Source organism: Nematolebias whitei, chromosome 11 (assembly GCF_014905685.2).
Source record: "Nematolebias whitei isolate Nwh7 chromosome 11, NemWhi1, whole genome shotgun sequence".
In the NCBI taxonomy this organism is placed as follows: Eukaryota; Metazoa; Chordata; class Actinopteri; order Cyprinodontiformes; family Rivulidae; genus Nematolebias; species Nematolebias whitei.
This window is the reverse complement of record NC_056508.1, coordinates 45,846,755-45,857,641: the sequence shown is the minus strand read 5'-3', so window position 1 is coordinate 45,857,641 and position 10,887 is coordinate 45,846,755. Positions and strand designations below refer to the sequence as shown.

General features: G+C 39.9%; 1 protein-coding gene across 2 annotated transcripts in view; it reads left to right on the top strand.

The window, feature by feature from the left end:
- The first annotated feature begins 9,201 nt into the window (after positions 1–9,201).
- Positions 9,202–10,887, top strand: part of LOC119417762 (protein-L-isoaspartate O-methyltransferase domain-containing protein 2) — an 11,129-nt gene continuing 9,443 nt past the window's right edge. For both annotated transcript variants that reach the window (XR_005187155.1, XM_037685044.1), the window contains exon 1: positions 9,202–9,324. The gene's annotated coding sequence lies outside the window, so the exon portion shown is untranslated. The remainder of the gene's footprint in view (positions 9,325–10,887) is intronic.

Here is a 10,887-nt window from a genome sequence, read left to right as displayed (position 1 = left end):
GAGGTTCTAGAGGACCTGAGGAGACCAGTTGTTGGAGGTTCTGGAGGGAATGTTGTCCCATTCTGGTCTGATGGACGACCATCTGTTCAGCAGTCCTGGATTAGAGCAGATGTTCTAAAACCTGTAGAGACTTTTCTGTTTGATGGAGTTTTTCCAGATGTGAAAGCTGCTAGTGCCAGAGGCACTAATGCACCCCCATACCATTAGAGAGGTGAAAACAGGCTGGATGGTCCCGCTCCTCTTTAATACGGAGGACGTGGTGTTTCTGTAAAAGAACTTCAGACATGGATCTGTCTGACCTCAGAACAGTTCTGGACTTTGTCTCAGTCCATTTTAAGGGAGTTCTGGTCCAGAGAAGACGGCAGAGGTTCTGGGTGCTGTTTACAAATGACTGCTTGTTTGCCTGATAGAGCTTTAAGAGCTTTACCTGTGGATGGCACTGTGTTTACAATGATCTGTGGAAGAGTTCCTGAGCCCAGAACAGAACCAGACCTGGTTTTAATGCAGTGGCCCCTGAGGGCCCGAAGATCAGGACCATCCAGTGATGACCTTCATCCTGGACCTTTGAGCTCAGTGATTTCTACAGACTCTTCAGTCCAGAACTTTATTTTGAACTTGTTCCTCTAGTCTTAGATGCAGTTTTCCACAGACGGCTGAACCTCTGCCCATCTTTACTTCTCCTCACGGACCCGTTCACGATGAGTTGAAAAATGCTCCTCCAGATGTTTTTGTTAGTTCAACACACTGTTACAGCCTTTTGTTGCCCCTGACCCAACTTTTTACAGACATGTTTCCTCTAATAATATTTTTTTATTTAATTAAACAAAAAAGGTAAAACTGTATTAGTTTCAACATTTGACACTTTGTTTCACTGTAAATAAGATTTGGGTTTACAAGATTTTCAAACGACTTAATTTTGCTCTTAGTTCCATTTGAGACAACGTTCAGTTTTATTCAGGACTGGGGTTGTAGCCCCCCCTCCCCCCCCCAGCCCCGCCCCCTTCTTCATTTCGTCACTCGTCTCGTCTTTGGAAGAAAACGTGTCCATGTGTGTCTTTACAACCGGATCTGCAGCGAGCTGGACGGCTCCAAGTGTCACGTCAGTTCATGTAAAAAAAAAAATGGATGCCTCTGAATAATGTTCTGCACATGTGTTCAGCAGCGTTGTGCAGTTTATTATTATTATTATTATTATTATTATTATTATTATTGTGTGTTGTTAGAGGTAAAGGCCTGCTCTGTGTGAAGCCGACACCAGTAGGAGACGTTAGTGTAACCAGCCTCTGAGTGGTGTTCAGTACGATTCCCGTGTGTATCCGATGTCAAAGGCATGTTGTAAACGTGCTCTTAGCCAACGTTAGAGTGAAGCTCCTTCGTGCACTTTCTGAGAGAACCGTCGAAAACGCCAGCATTTAGAGTCGTTTGGTCCCGTTTGAGAGTTGAATGCGTTCTGTTGAACGAAAAAGAAGGGAAGTGCTTTCTTTTCCAAATACGAGAAAACCAAAAGAGATTGACAGGAAGCAGAGTTTGGTTCTCAGGTGACCAGGGAAAAGAGGAGGAGGAGGAGCAGATGGGAGCATGGCCACAGGTCGAGCAGTCAGCTGAGGCTAGAGGCGGCAGCAGCGGCTGGATCAAGGCCTCGCGCCGAGCGAGACGAGCGCGTGGGAGTGGGAAATTGATTCTCCGGGCAAAACAATCTCCCCTTTGTTGTCGGAGGAGGCGTTTGTTGCATAAATATGTGGACGCCACTCAAAAGAATGTCAAAGCTTTTTATGACTTTTTACCCAAACCTGCCCCCCCACCTCCTTGTTCTTCATGTCTTGTGTAACCTTTCCTCAGGAAAGATGGTTTGGATGCATTTGGTTAACAAAATAGTGTATTCCTCCTCTTGAAATGCACGAGAAAACTACCCGAGAGTGTTAAGACTGTGAATATTCTCCTAACCTGTTTGATATGGCATGACCCCTTTTAAACTGCTTGATGAAATTGTCTTCTGAGGAATGTAAATGAATAACGCCGAGGCCATGAAAGCAGCGCGGGTTTAAAAAAACTAAGTGGGCTGAGAAAGCGAGCGCAGCCCACGGTCGGTCCTGCACCCACGCTCTCTGTTTTCTTATTTACATAAAAGTCCTGAGTGATGGAGCGGGTCCGATTGTTCTGAACAGCAAAGGAACATTTCTCTGGGCTGCCCCCCCCCCCCCCCCGCACACACACACACACACACACACACACTAAAAGCACCTGGGATGAAGCTAAATTAGGACTTTCAGGGATGTCGGCCCAAAATCCAAATGTGAGGGTTGTTTTTTTGTTTTTGTTTTTTTTTTTACTGAAGGAAAGAAACTGAGAGGCACTTTTTCATCAAGCTGTCCAAAAACTAAAACCAAAAGAACCCCCCCCCCCCCCCCCTCCATTTTTGTCCCCACCTCCTTGCCGTAGTTCTCAGATGTGTGGTCTTATCATGTGTGCCTTTCTCGCTCCACTCAGCGCACGGTTTGTGCACGCCCGGTTCAAAAAAACTCCAGAAAATGTTCGGTCTGGATCCAGATCTTTTAAAGGAACTCATTGCAAAATTATGAAAAAGCTAAAATAAAACGCAAAATCTGCACAGTATCTTCCTCATGTTGATGGATAACTTGTCCTGAAAGTAAAAACTTACGACAGGATGCCAACTTCCATGTTTGTTTACCAAATGGTAACTAATCATAAACCCTGAGCTCCGTCTTTAAGGCGCTCCAGCGCCCTGATCAAACCTAATATTTATTCTCGGCAGTCGTCTTACTCAATATTCATCTTTTCGTTCGTGTTTAGCAGATGATTCATTCTTCTATTTCCACCTAAACGTCTTCTCTGTGACTCTTAACCCAATTCCACCATGTTTGTTTACCTACACAGGGGTCTGCAACTCGCGGCTCTGGGGTCCCTCTGGGGTCCCTCTATGGTCCCTCTGCGATTGCTCTATGACAAAAAATGACATGGAAATTATTTTATTGATGTTCATAATAACAGAAAAGGCTAGTTTTAACAGTTTTTCTGTCTTATTTTTTGCAAATGTGTGATATGACTGCTACAAGTAACAGAATATTTTGATGAGATCATGCTAGTAGCTTGTTAGCCACGTCAGTGACTTCAGAAACCAGAAAACAAAACAAAAAAAACAACACATTTAAACATATATTCTTGAAATATAGTATTTTAATAGTATTTACTTAGTACTTGTAAGCTGTGACATCATAGAGTCATAAAGTCTTTGTCCAGGCTAGGCTAACAGCTAGCCAAAAGAGAGAGAGAGTTAATTGTCACGTTTATAAAATTACTCTTTTTAAAAGAAATGACATACCAGTGTGAAAGAACGCTGCATTAACAAATATTAAACTACTACATTTCACACAGTTTGTTTAATTTGTCGCAGTTATTTCATCTGTGTTGCTAACTGGTTAGCAGACCCTCGTTTGGCTAGCGTTAGCCGAGCCCTGGCAAAGAATTCTTCCCTTTTCTAAACGTTCTGCGCTCTAAAACTGATGCCACGGTTGATTACGTCATAAATATCTGACAAAACATCACTTTAAAAATAAATGAACTATATTTTAGTATAAGCTGCTGAGAAGAACAGAAAGTGGAGTTTGGCGAGAACAAAGTTGGTTACAAATCATTAAAGTACGGGACTCTGCAAAAAAATATGACATTTTAATGACGCTAAGAGTTAGAAACAAAAGTATAAGTTTGATAAAAACAAAGTTCATGTAAATGAAGATCTCTGTTTTATTTATTATTAAAACTTAAAACATAAAAAGTGGCCTAATTTTTATATTTACTTGTGTATTTCAAAATTGGATACATTATTATTTTTCCACATATAAAAAGAGCTCACACATAGTTTCACTTTTTAACATAAATATGGTCCTTTTTTATTTTGTCATAACGTAAAAATTTTACTAAATGTTGAAAGTTATTATAGGTTTTGCATTTTTAAATTTATTATTTTATTAAGCATTTTAAAATGCCATAAAATGTAGTTTTTTATTTTATTATATATATATATATATATATATATATATATATATATATATATATATGTAACCCCTAATGAGCTGTGTTGTTTCAAGCTTACAGCGCAGAGGTCTCCTCGGGCTGTAAAAGGCCCCCCATCAAACAGGAAGTGGCCCACTGGCCACCAGTTTATTTTGCTGTTCTGGACCTTTTTTTAGGAACTAAGGGGCAGAAATGGCTCTTCTGATTGTAAAGCTTGCAGACCCCTGACCAAACCCACTATGACCAGCTTGGTTCAGTCACGTGACTCGGATTCAGCTCAAGGTTTTGTTTACATTGAGTGCATACCCACATTTCAGACTTGCATTCGGTATCTGGAAACCTACCGGAGTAAACTCTTTCTAACGGAACCGTTTTAAAATAATTCAGGATAACAGGTTTTTTGTGTTTGATTTCATACTTTGCAATGAGTACCTTTAATTTCAGGGGAAGCGGGTGGGGTTTATTCCGTCAAACGCGTCTCCTGCTGTCCACGCTGGCGGAAACCGTTCTGTTAATGGAGGGGGTACAAAGCTTTCGTTTGGCTAAAAACTGTGATCTCATTCTGTCGATTCAGGTACCCAAAGTGCACGGACAGGTTCTGTTCTGGAGTCTGAGGATCGTCATTCGTCTCTAGATACTGCATCAGTGTGCAGGGCATTATTTTGAAAAGAAATTAAATAAAAAAAAGTGGAAAGTCTCTGTACATATTTGTATTCAGAAGAAACAGTGTTATTGTTGTCGTATCGAAGTTGAAAACAGTTTTAAAAAACTACAAAAGAATAAAAAAAATAGTTTGTGACAATGACTAAACTCCACAGCCAAGGGTTGTCCTGCTAGCACATTTTTACAGAGATGAGATATTTTTACTGGTGATTTTCTAGGTACTGTTACTGAAATCCTTTAAAAAAAAGTACTAAACTTCCAGAATTATACAAGCCACTTCCATAACGATTGTTTGGTCTTTTTTGTTACTTTTGTAGACGTGGTCATTCCTTTGCTATGGCTCCATTTTGTAAAGTGGGACAGGCCTTGGCTGTGCGTCCTCGGGGTCTCATGTGTTTTGTTAAGTCTTTTTTTTTGGGGGGGGGGGGGGGGGGGAGTACAACGCTGTAGATGGGCTGAGTTTGTGACTGTGTGTTTGTGTACTTGTGGACATGTCCCCCTGTTCCTGTGTCAGTGTTATAACGCAGAGAAGTGATGTCAGTTATCGTGGGCGTATGAACCATTTTAAATGTTCTCTATAAAAAATACAAATAAAGAACTCATAGACAAGAACAAAACACGTCTGCGTCTCTGTGGGGGTTTATTGCAGAAACATCAAATAACTCAGATTAACCTTCTACTGCACACATCTTTGTTCCAAGGACAAAATTCAGCGTTTTATCTTTATTTATTTTTGTTTTTTTGTTGTAGATCTTTGACTGACTGCACATGTTGGCTTTAATATGTTATTTCCCGATTCTATTAAAAGTTATTTGTGACATCAAAGTTCATGCTCTAATCCAGGTAGAAATCCAACAATGTGCAGCCGGGTCATCTGGATGGTTTCTTTTTTTACTGGAACGTTTCGTCCTTCATCCAAAGGACTTCTTCAATCTGAGGAGCCACCAAACAAACTGATTCCCTCAAAGCAGCACACTCCATAGTGGACAAAAACTGTTTGCTGGTGCCAAGATGGCCTCCGGGGCCGCCCTCTCCCCCGTCAACTCCTCTGAGAGTCATGCCAAAGTGGTTCAAAATGGATTTTTACCTGGATGATTGAGCATGAACTTTGGTGTTTTGAACCACTTTGGCATGACAGTTTTTCTGCATCATCTTTAGATCAGATGTTTCTAATGTTAGTGATATTACGCAGGTGGAAGAAGGTGGTTCTAGTAACATTTTTAATGTGGGGGATAAAAGACATGTCCTGATCAAAAATAACACCAAGATTTTTAACATTAGAGCTGGAGGACAGATTAATGTCATCTAAGGAGGAGAAAGACTGAATAATTCATTCCTAAGGTGCTCAGGTCCAAAAACTAAAACCTCAGTCTTGTCTGTGTTCAAAAGCAGAAAATTTAGAGTTATCCAGGTTTTTATGTCTTTAAGACATGCTTGTAGTCTAAGTAGCTGATTGGATTCATTGGGTTTAATGGACAAATATAATTGTGTGTCATCAGCATAACAATTAAAATGTATCCCATGCTGTTTAATAACTTTACCTAATGGAAACATATACAAGGTAAATAGTATTTGTCCAAGCACTGAACCCTGAGGAACTCCATGACTAACTTTGGTGTATGATGAAGATTCATTATTTACATTTACAAATTGGAATCCATCATATAGATATGATTTAAACTAATTTAGAGCTGTTCCTGTAATCCCAACATCATATTCAAGCCTCTGTAGTAAAATATTGTGATCAACTGTATCAAATGCAGCACTGAGGTCTAACAGGACCAGTACAGACACAAGTCCACTGTCAGAGGCCAGGAGAATACATGAATACAGAATATACACTACTCATTTTTACTGTAGTTTATTGTTATTATTGTTATTGTTGTCTGTACTTTATATGTTCGGTCTGGAACAGGTCTCTCTTGTAAACGAGCCCCCGTGGCTCAGTGAGACTAGTCTGTATAAATCATGAATGAATGAATGAATGAATGAATATCATTAGTAACTTTCACCAGTGCAGATTCAGTGCTGTGATGAGCTCTAAATCCTGACTGAAACTCTTCAAACTGATTATTTCTTTACGCAACTGACCAGCAACTATTTTCTCTAGAATTTTTTAGATGAAAGTTAGATTAGATATAGGTCTATAGTTGGCTAGGATTCCTGAGTCAAGGTTTTGTTTCTTAAGTAAAGGTTTAATTACAGCAATCTTAAAGCGCTGTGGTACGTAACCATTCAAAAGAGACAAATTACGCAGATTCAAGACGTGGTTATTAATATGGGGAAATACGTCTTTAAACAGTGTGGTTGGGATTGGATCTAGCAGACATGTGGATGGTTTGGATGAAGCTATTATTTTTGACAATTCAGAGAGCTCAACAGGACCAAAACTGTCCAAACATAAATCAGGTTCTAGTGACATTTTTAAAGTTGTCTCATCTGACACAGAACCAGAGGCGATAGTAGGAATGTTGGTTTGAATTTTTTCCCTAACTGAAACAATTTTATTTATAAAGAATCTCATGAAGTCATCGCTGCTTATAGTTGTAGGAATACATGAATTTCATCAATTAAATATGAATAATATAAAGTTCTAGCTTTACGGAGCGCTTTTTTGTGTGTTTATGTTACCACCAGGCTATCTCTCCAGGATAAGTAAAATTCCTCAATGTTAGTGGAGCGTCGTTTTCTTTCCAGCTTTCTACATGTCTGCTTTAAAGTACGTAACTCAGAATTGAACCAAGGAGCTAATCTCCTCTGATTGATTACTTTCTTTCTCAGAGGAGCAGCTTTATCGAGTGAAGTTTGCAAAGAAATTGTAAAATGATCAACCAGATGATCCAAGTCTCTGTTCTCTGATGCATTAATCTGCAAGACAGAGGAAAACGATGCAGGAGAATCTTTAAATTTGGTTACAGCGTTTTCTGATAAGCACCTGCTGAGATGAAATTTACTCTCAGTGACTGTGTAGTCATTGAACGTAAACTCAAAGGTTATTAAAAACTGGTCCGGCACAACAGGACTTTGAGGAAATATTACTAAGTTATTAATCCCGATGCCATAGTTCAGAACCAGGTCAAGAGTGTGATGATGAGAATGAGATGTTCAGACATTTTGGGTAAAACCAATTGATTCCATTAAATTATTAAAGGCTATGCTTGAGCCATCACTTTCAACATCTACAAGAATATTGAAATCACCCATTATTATGACTTTATCGGTATTTAGTAGTAAATAAATAAAATATTATGAGTGTATTTTGACAAACTTATGGATGATCAGTCAGTGATGTTACATTATTTTCCTCAAAGATGTGAAGTTGAACGTTGTACCGTGCTGACATCTGCTGGACCTTCGGCTCTTTTCAACTCCATAAAAAAACTCACATTTTTTAAAAATACAACCAAGTTCAATCAATTATGTAGAGTTTTTTATTATTATTATGTGACATGTTCAGGTTTTAAAGCAATAAGAACAGCAGCTTCAATGCAGCAGATCAACAGTTAAAATAATCTTAATTTATGGGTTTTTTTGTTGGTTTTTTTTTATCTTTAATCTCATTCATATCTGGATGAAAACATTCTTAGTAAAAAAAAAAAAAGCTACATGAAGTTATGAAGAATTATCAAAATGCTGCAAAATTAAAAGAATAAAACAGAAAAATAACCCTTTATAGGAGAATAAATTTACCAGTTACTTGAAACTTTATTTAATAATTAACTTTATGGTTTGAAATGTTGTCATTAGATTTTCTTCTATTTTTGCCTCTCGCCATCGTGAAACGCAACCAGTCATCTGTTTTCCAGTAACTGCATCGGTCTGTTAGCAAAATATCTAGAGAACCACAGGACAAATTTTATTGAAACTGTCAGAAAGTAAATTTTAGAGGGAACTCGATTCAAGATGGCCGCCCCAGAAAGAGAGATTTTAATTAAAATATTTTAAGTGCAATTTATCTCACTGTTTTAGAACAAAATAATAATAAATAAATTTTTAAAATAGCAAAATCTAGCAAGGCTGTTAGCTAAAAGCTAAAATGATCAAAACTGTAGCTAAAAGTTAAAATTAGCGCAACGCTCGCTCAAATTTAAGCAAAACTTTAAAACTCTTGCTAAAATTAGCACAATTGTTTCTGTTGACTAATAATAGCAAAACTAACGGTAAAATCAGCAGGAATATAGCCAAAACGTACAACTAGCAGCGTAGCTAAAATGAAATTGGCAAAACTGTGGCTAAATGCTAAATGAGCTAAATAGTTGCTACCAGAGATAATGAGCAAAACCGCAGCTACAACAAATTAGCAAAACCGTTGCTAGAAGGTAAAGTTAGAAAAACATAACTTAAAGTTAATACTAATAAGACGTTAAATGTAGCATAATTATGTAAAATAACTTACTTCTTATGTATATGAATGTTTCTGCACTGTACCCTGAGATGAGTCGAGCCATTCCAGGCCCGGAAGACATTGCGTGCCGTGCGTCTGACGTCATCACGTCAGATGGCCGAATGTTTACATCCAGCAGCGGTGTGCTGGCTGGATCCCCCACCGACAGTAACAACAACGACTCAGCGGCCTGACGGGCCGGAACCGCGCTCAGACGGACGGTTCCAGCCGGACTTCTCCTTCAGGTACCTCTCCGACCCGTTCGGCCTGAAAACTGGAGGCTGACGGAGTTTGTTTTGACACCGCACAGCTGCCAGCTTTTGTCTTCGTCTCGGCTCCATTTTCCATGTTTTCTGGGGGGGGGGGGGATCCTGAGAGATGTGGAGTGTTGTTTTGTTGTTTACCTCGAGGTAAACGTAAACAAACGCTACTGTTGTGTTTGCGGCCCGTCTGGTTTGTTTGTTTGTTTGTTTGTTTGCAGCAGCTGCGGCAGAGCCGGGTCCGAACCCCCATCCGAACCTTTAGCTCGACATTAAACCCAACACATGTCCTGCAGGCTGCTGCTGTGTGACGCGCAGCTTCGAGCCGCACACGGCTCGGTTCGGTGCAGAACGGGTCCAGAAACAACCCGGAGGGAGCTGCAGCGCCCCCTCTGCTCATTGGAGTCATAAAGGAGAAGGAACGAACCTCAGAACCTCTGGACCCAGGAACGTGGGAAACTTCAGCTGTTTGTTTTGCAGCTGAAGTTTTCTGATGGGGTTCGGCCCTCCGTCTGCAGATCAGCCGAAAGCTCCAGTTCTGTCCATTTTAGAGCTTTTTGTGTCAGAAATAAAGAAGTTTTAATTACGCTTGCACGATTAAAGTTCAGGCTCTCGCCCGCCACCTTTCACGCCAGAGTTTATGTCGTGAATGACTCTCAGCTACTACCACACCGAGATTCGGCTCATCCACCTTTACCTGCCTCCTTTCTGGGTCACTGAAGTCCAGGACAGATCGCAGGGACACGTGGAGACAAACAACCGTTCGCACATAGGGACAAGTTACCAGTTAGACCAGAGTTGGGGGGTTTATAGACATTGGTGGTTTACTAGCCGCCATCTTTGTAGGCGAACAGTAGCTTCGGTCACGTTGTCTCATGTTGGGTCACAGGATGTTCTGACCATACAGGTGGTCAGTTCCCACCAGGTTCCAAACGTAAGGAACCATGAAGAACCTCAAACGGAGGAGTCGAGCGTAGAACATTTCAAGCATCAGTCGCAGAGATAAACCTCCGAGCTCTCCAACCTGCGCATTTAGCCTCTTTTTTTTGTTAAATAATGTAAAAGTATAAAGGTATGTTCTCCGTTCACAGTTTAGATCATCTCCACAGTGGAGAACTCTGGTATGCTGCGAGTTAAACCTGGAAACTGGACTCGTGATCTAACGTTGGAGAACATCAACCTTATCAAACATCATAAAACAATGTTTATAAATCTTCTCACGACTGATCCGTTTTTGTTCCGTACGTTTTTCAGAACGTAGCTCGTTCCTCGGTTTTGTGTCGTTTCAACAATTCGTGTATCAAAACATTCGGCTCATTTAGTTTGATCCTGCTGTGACTTTTGGTATTTATACAAATTTTACTTTATTAAATATTTATAATTTTCTGCCATGTTTTTTCTCATAGAAAACAAACCCTTTAACCTTTTACTGCTTATTTCAGCTTCTGTTCTGGTTCAGCTGTTTTCAGCTTCTGTTGTGGTTCAGCTGTTTTCAGCTTCAGTTCTGGTTCAGCTGTTTTCAGCTTCTGTTCTGGTTCAGCTGTTTTC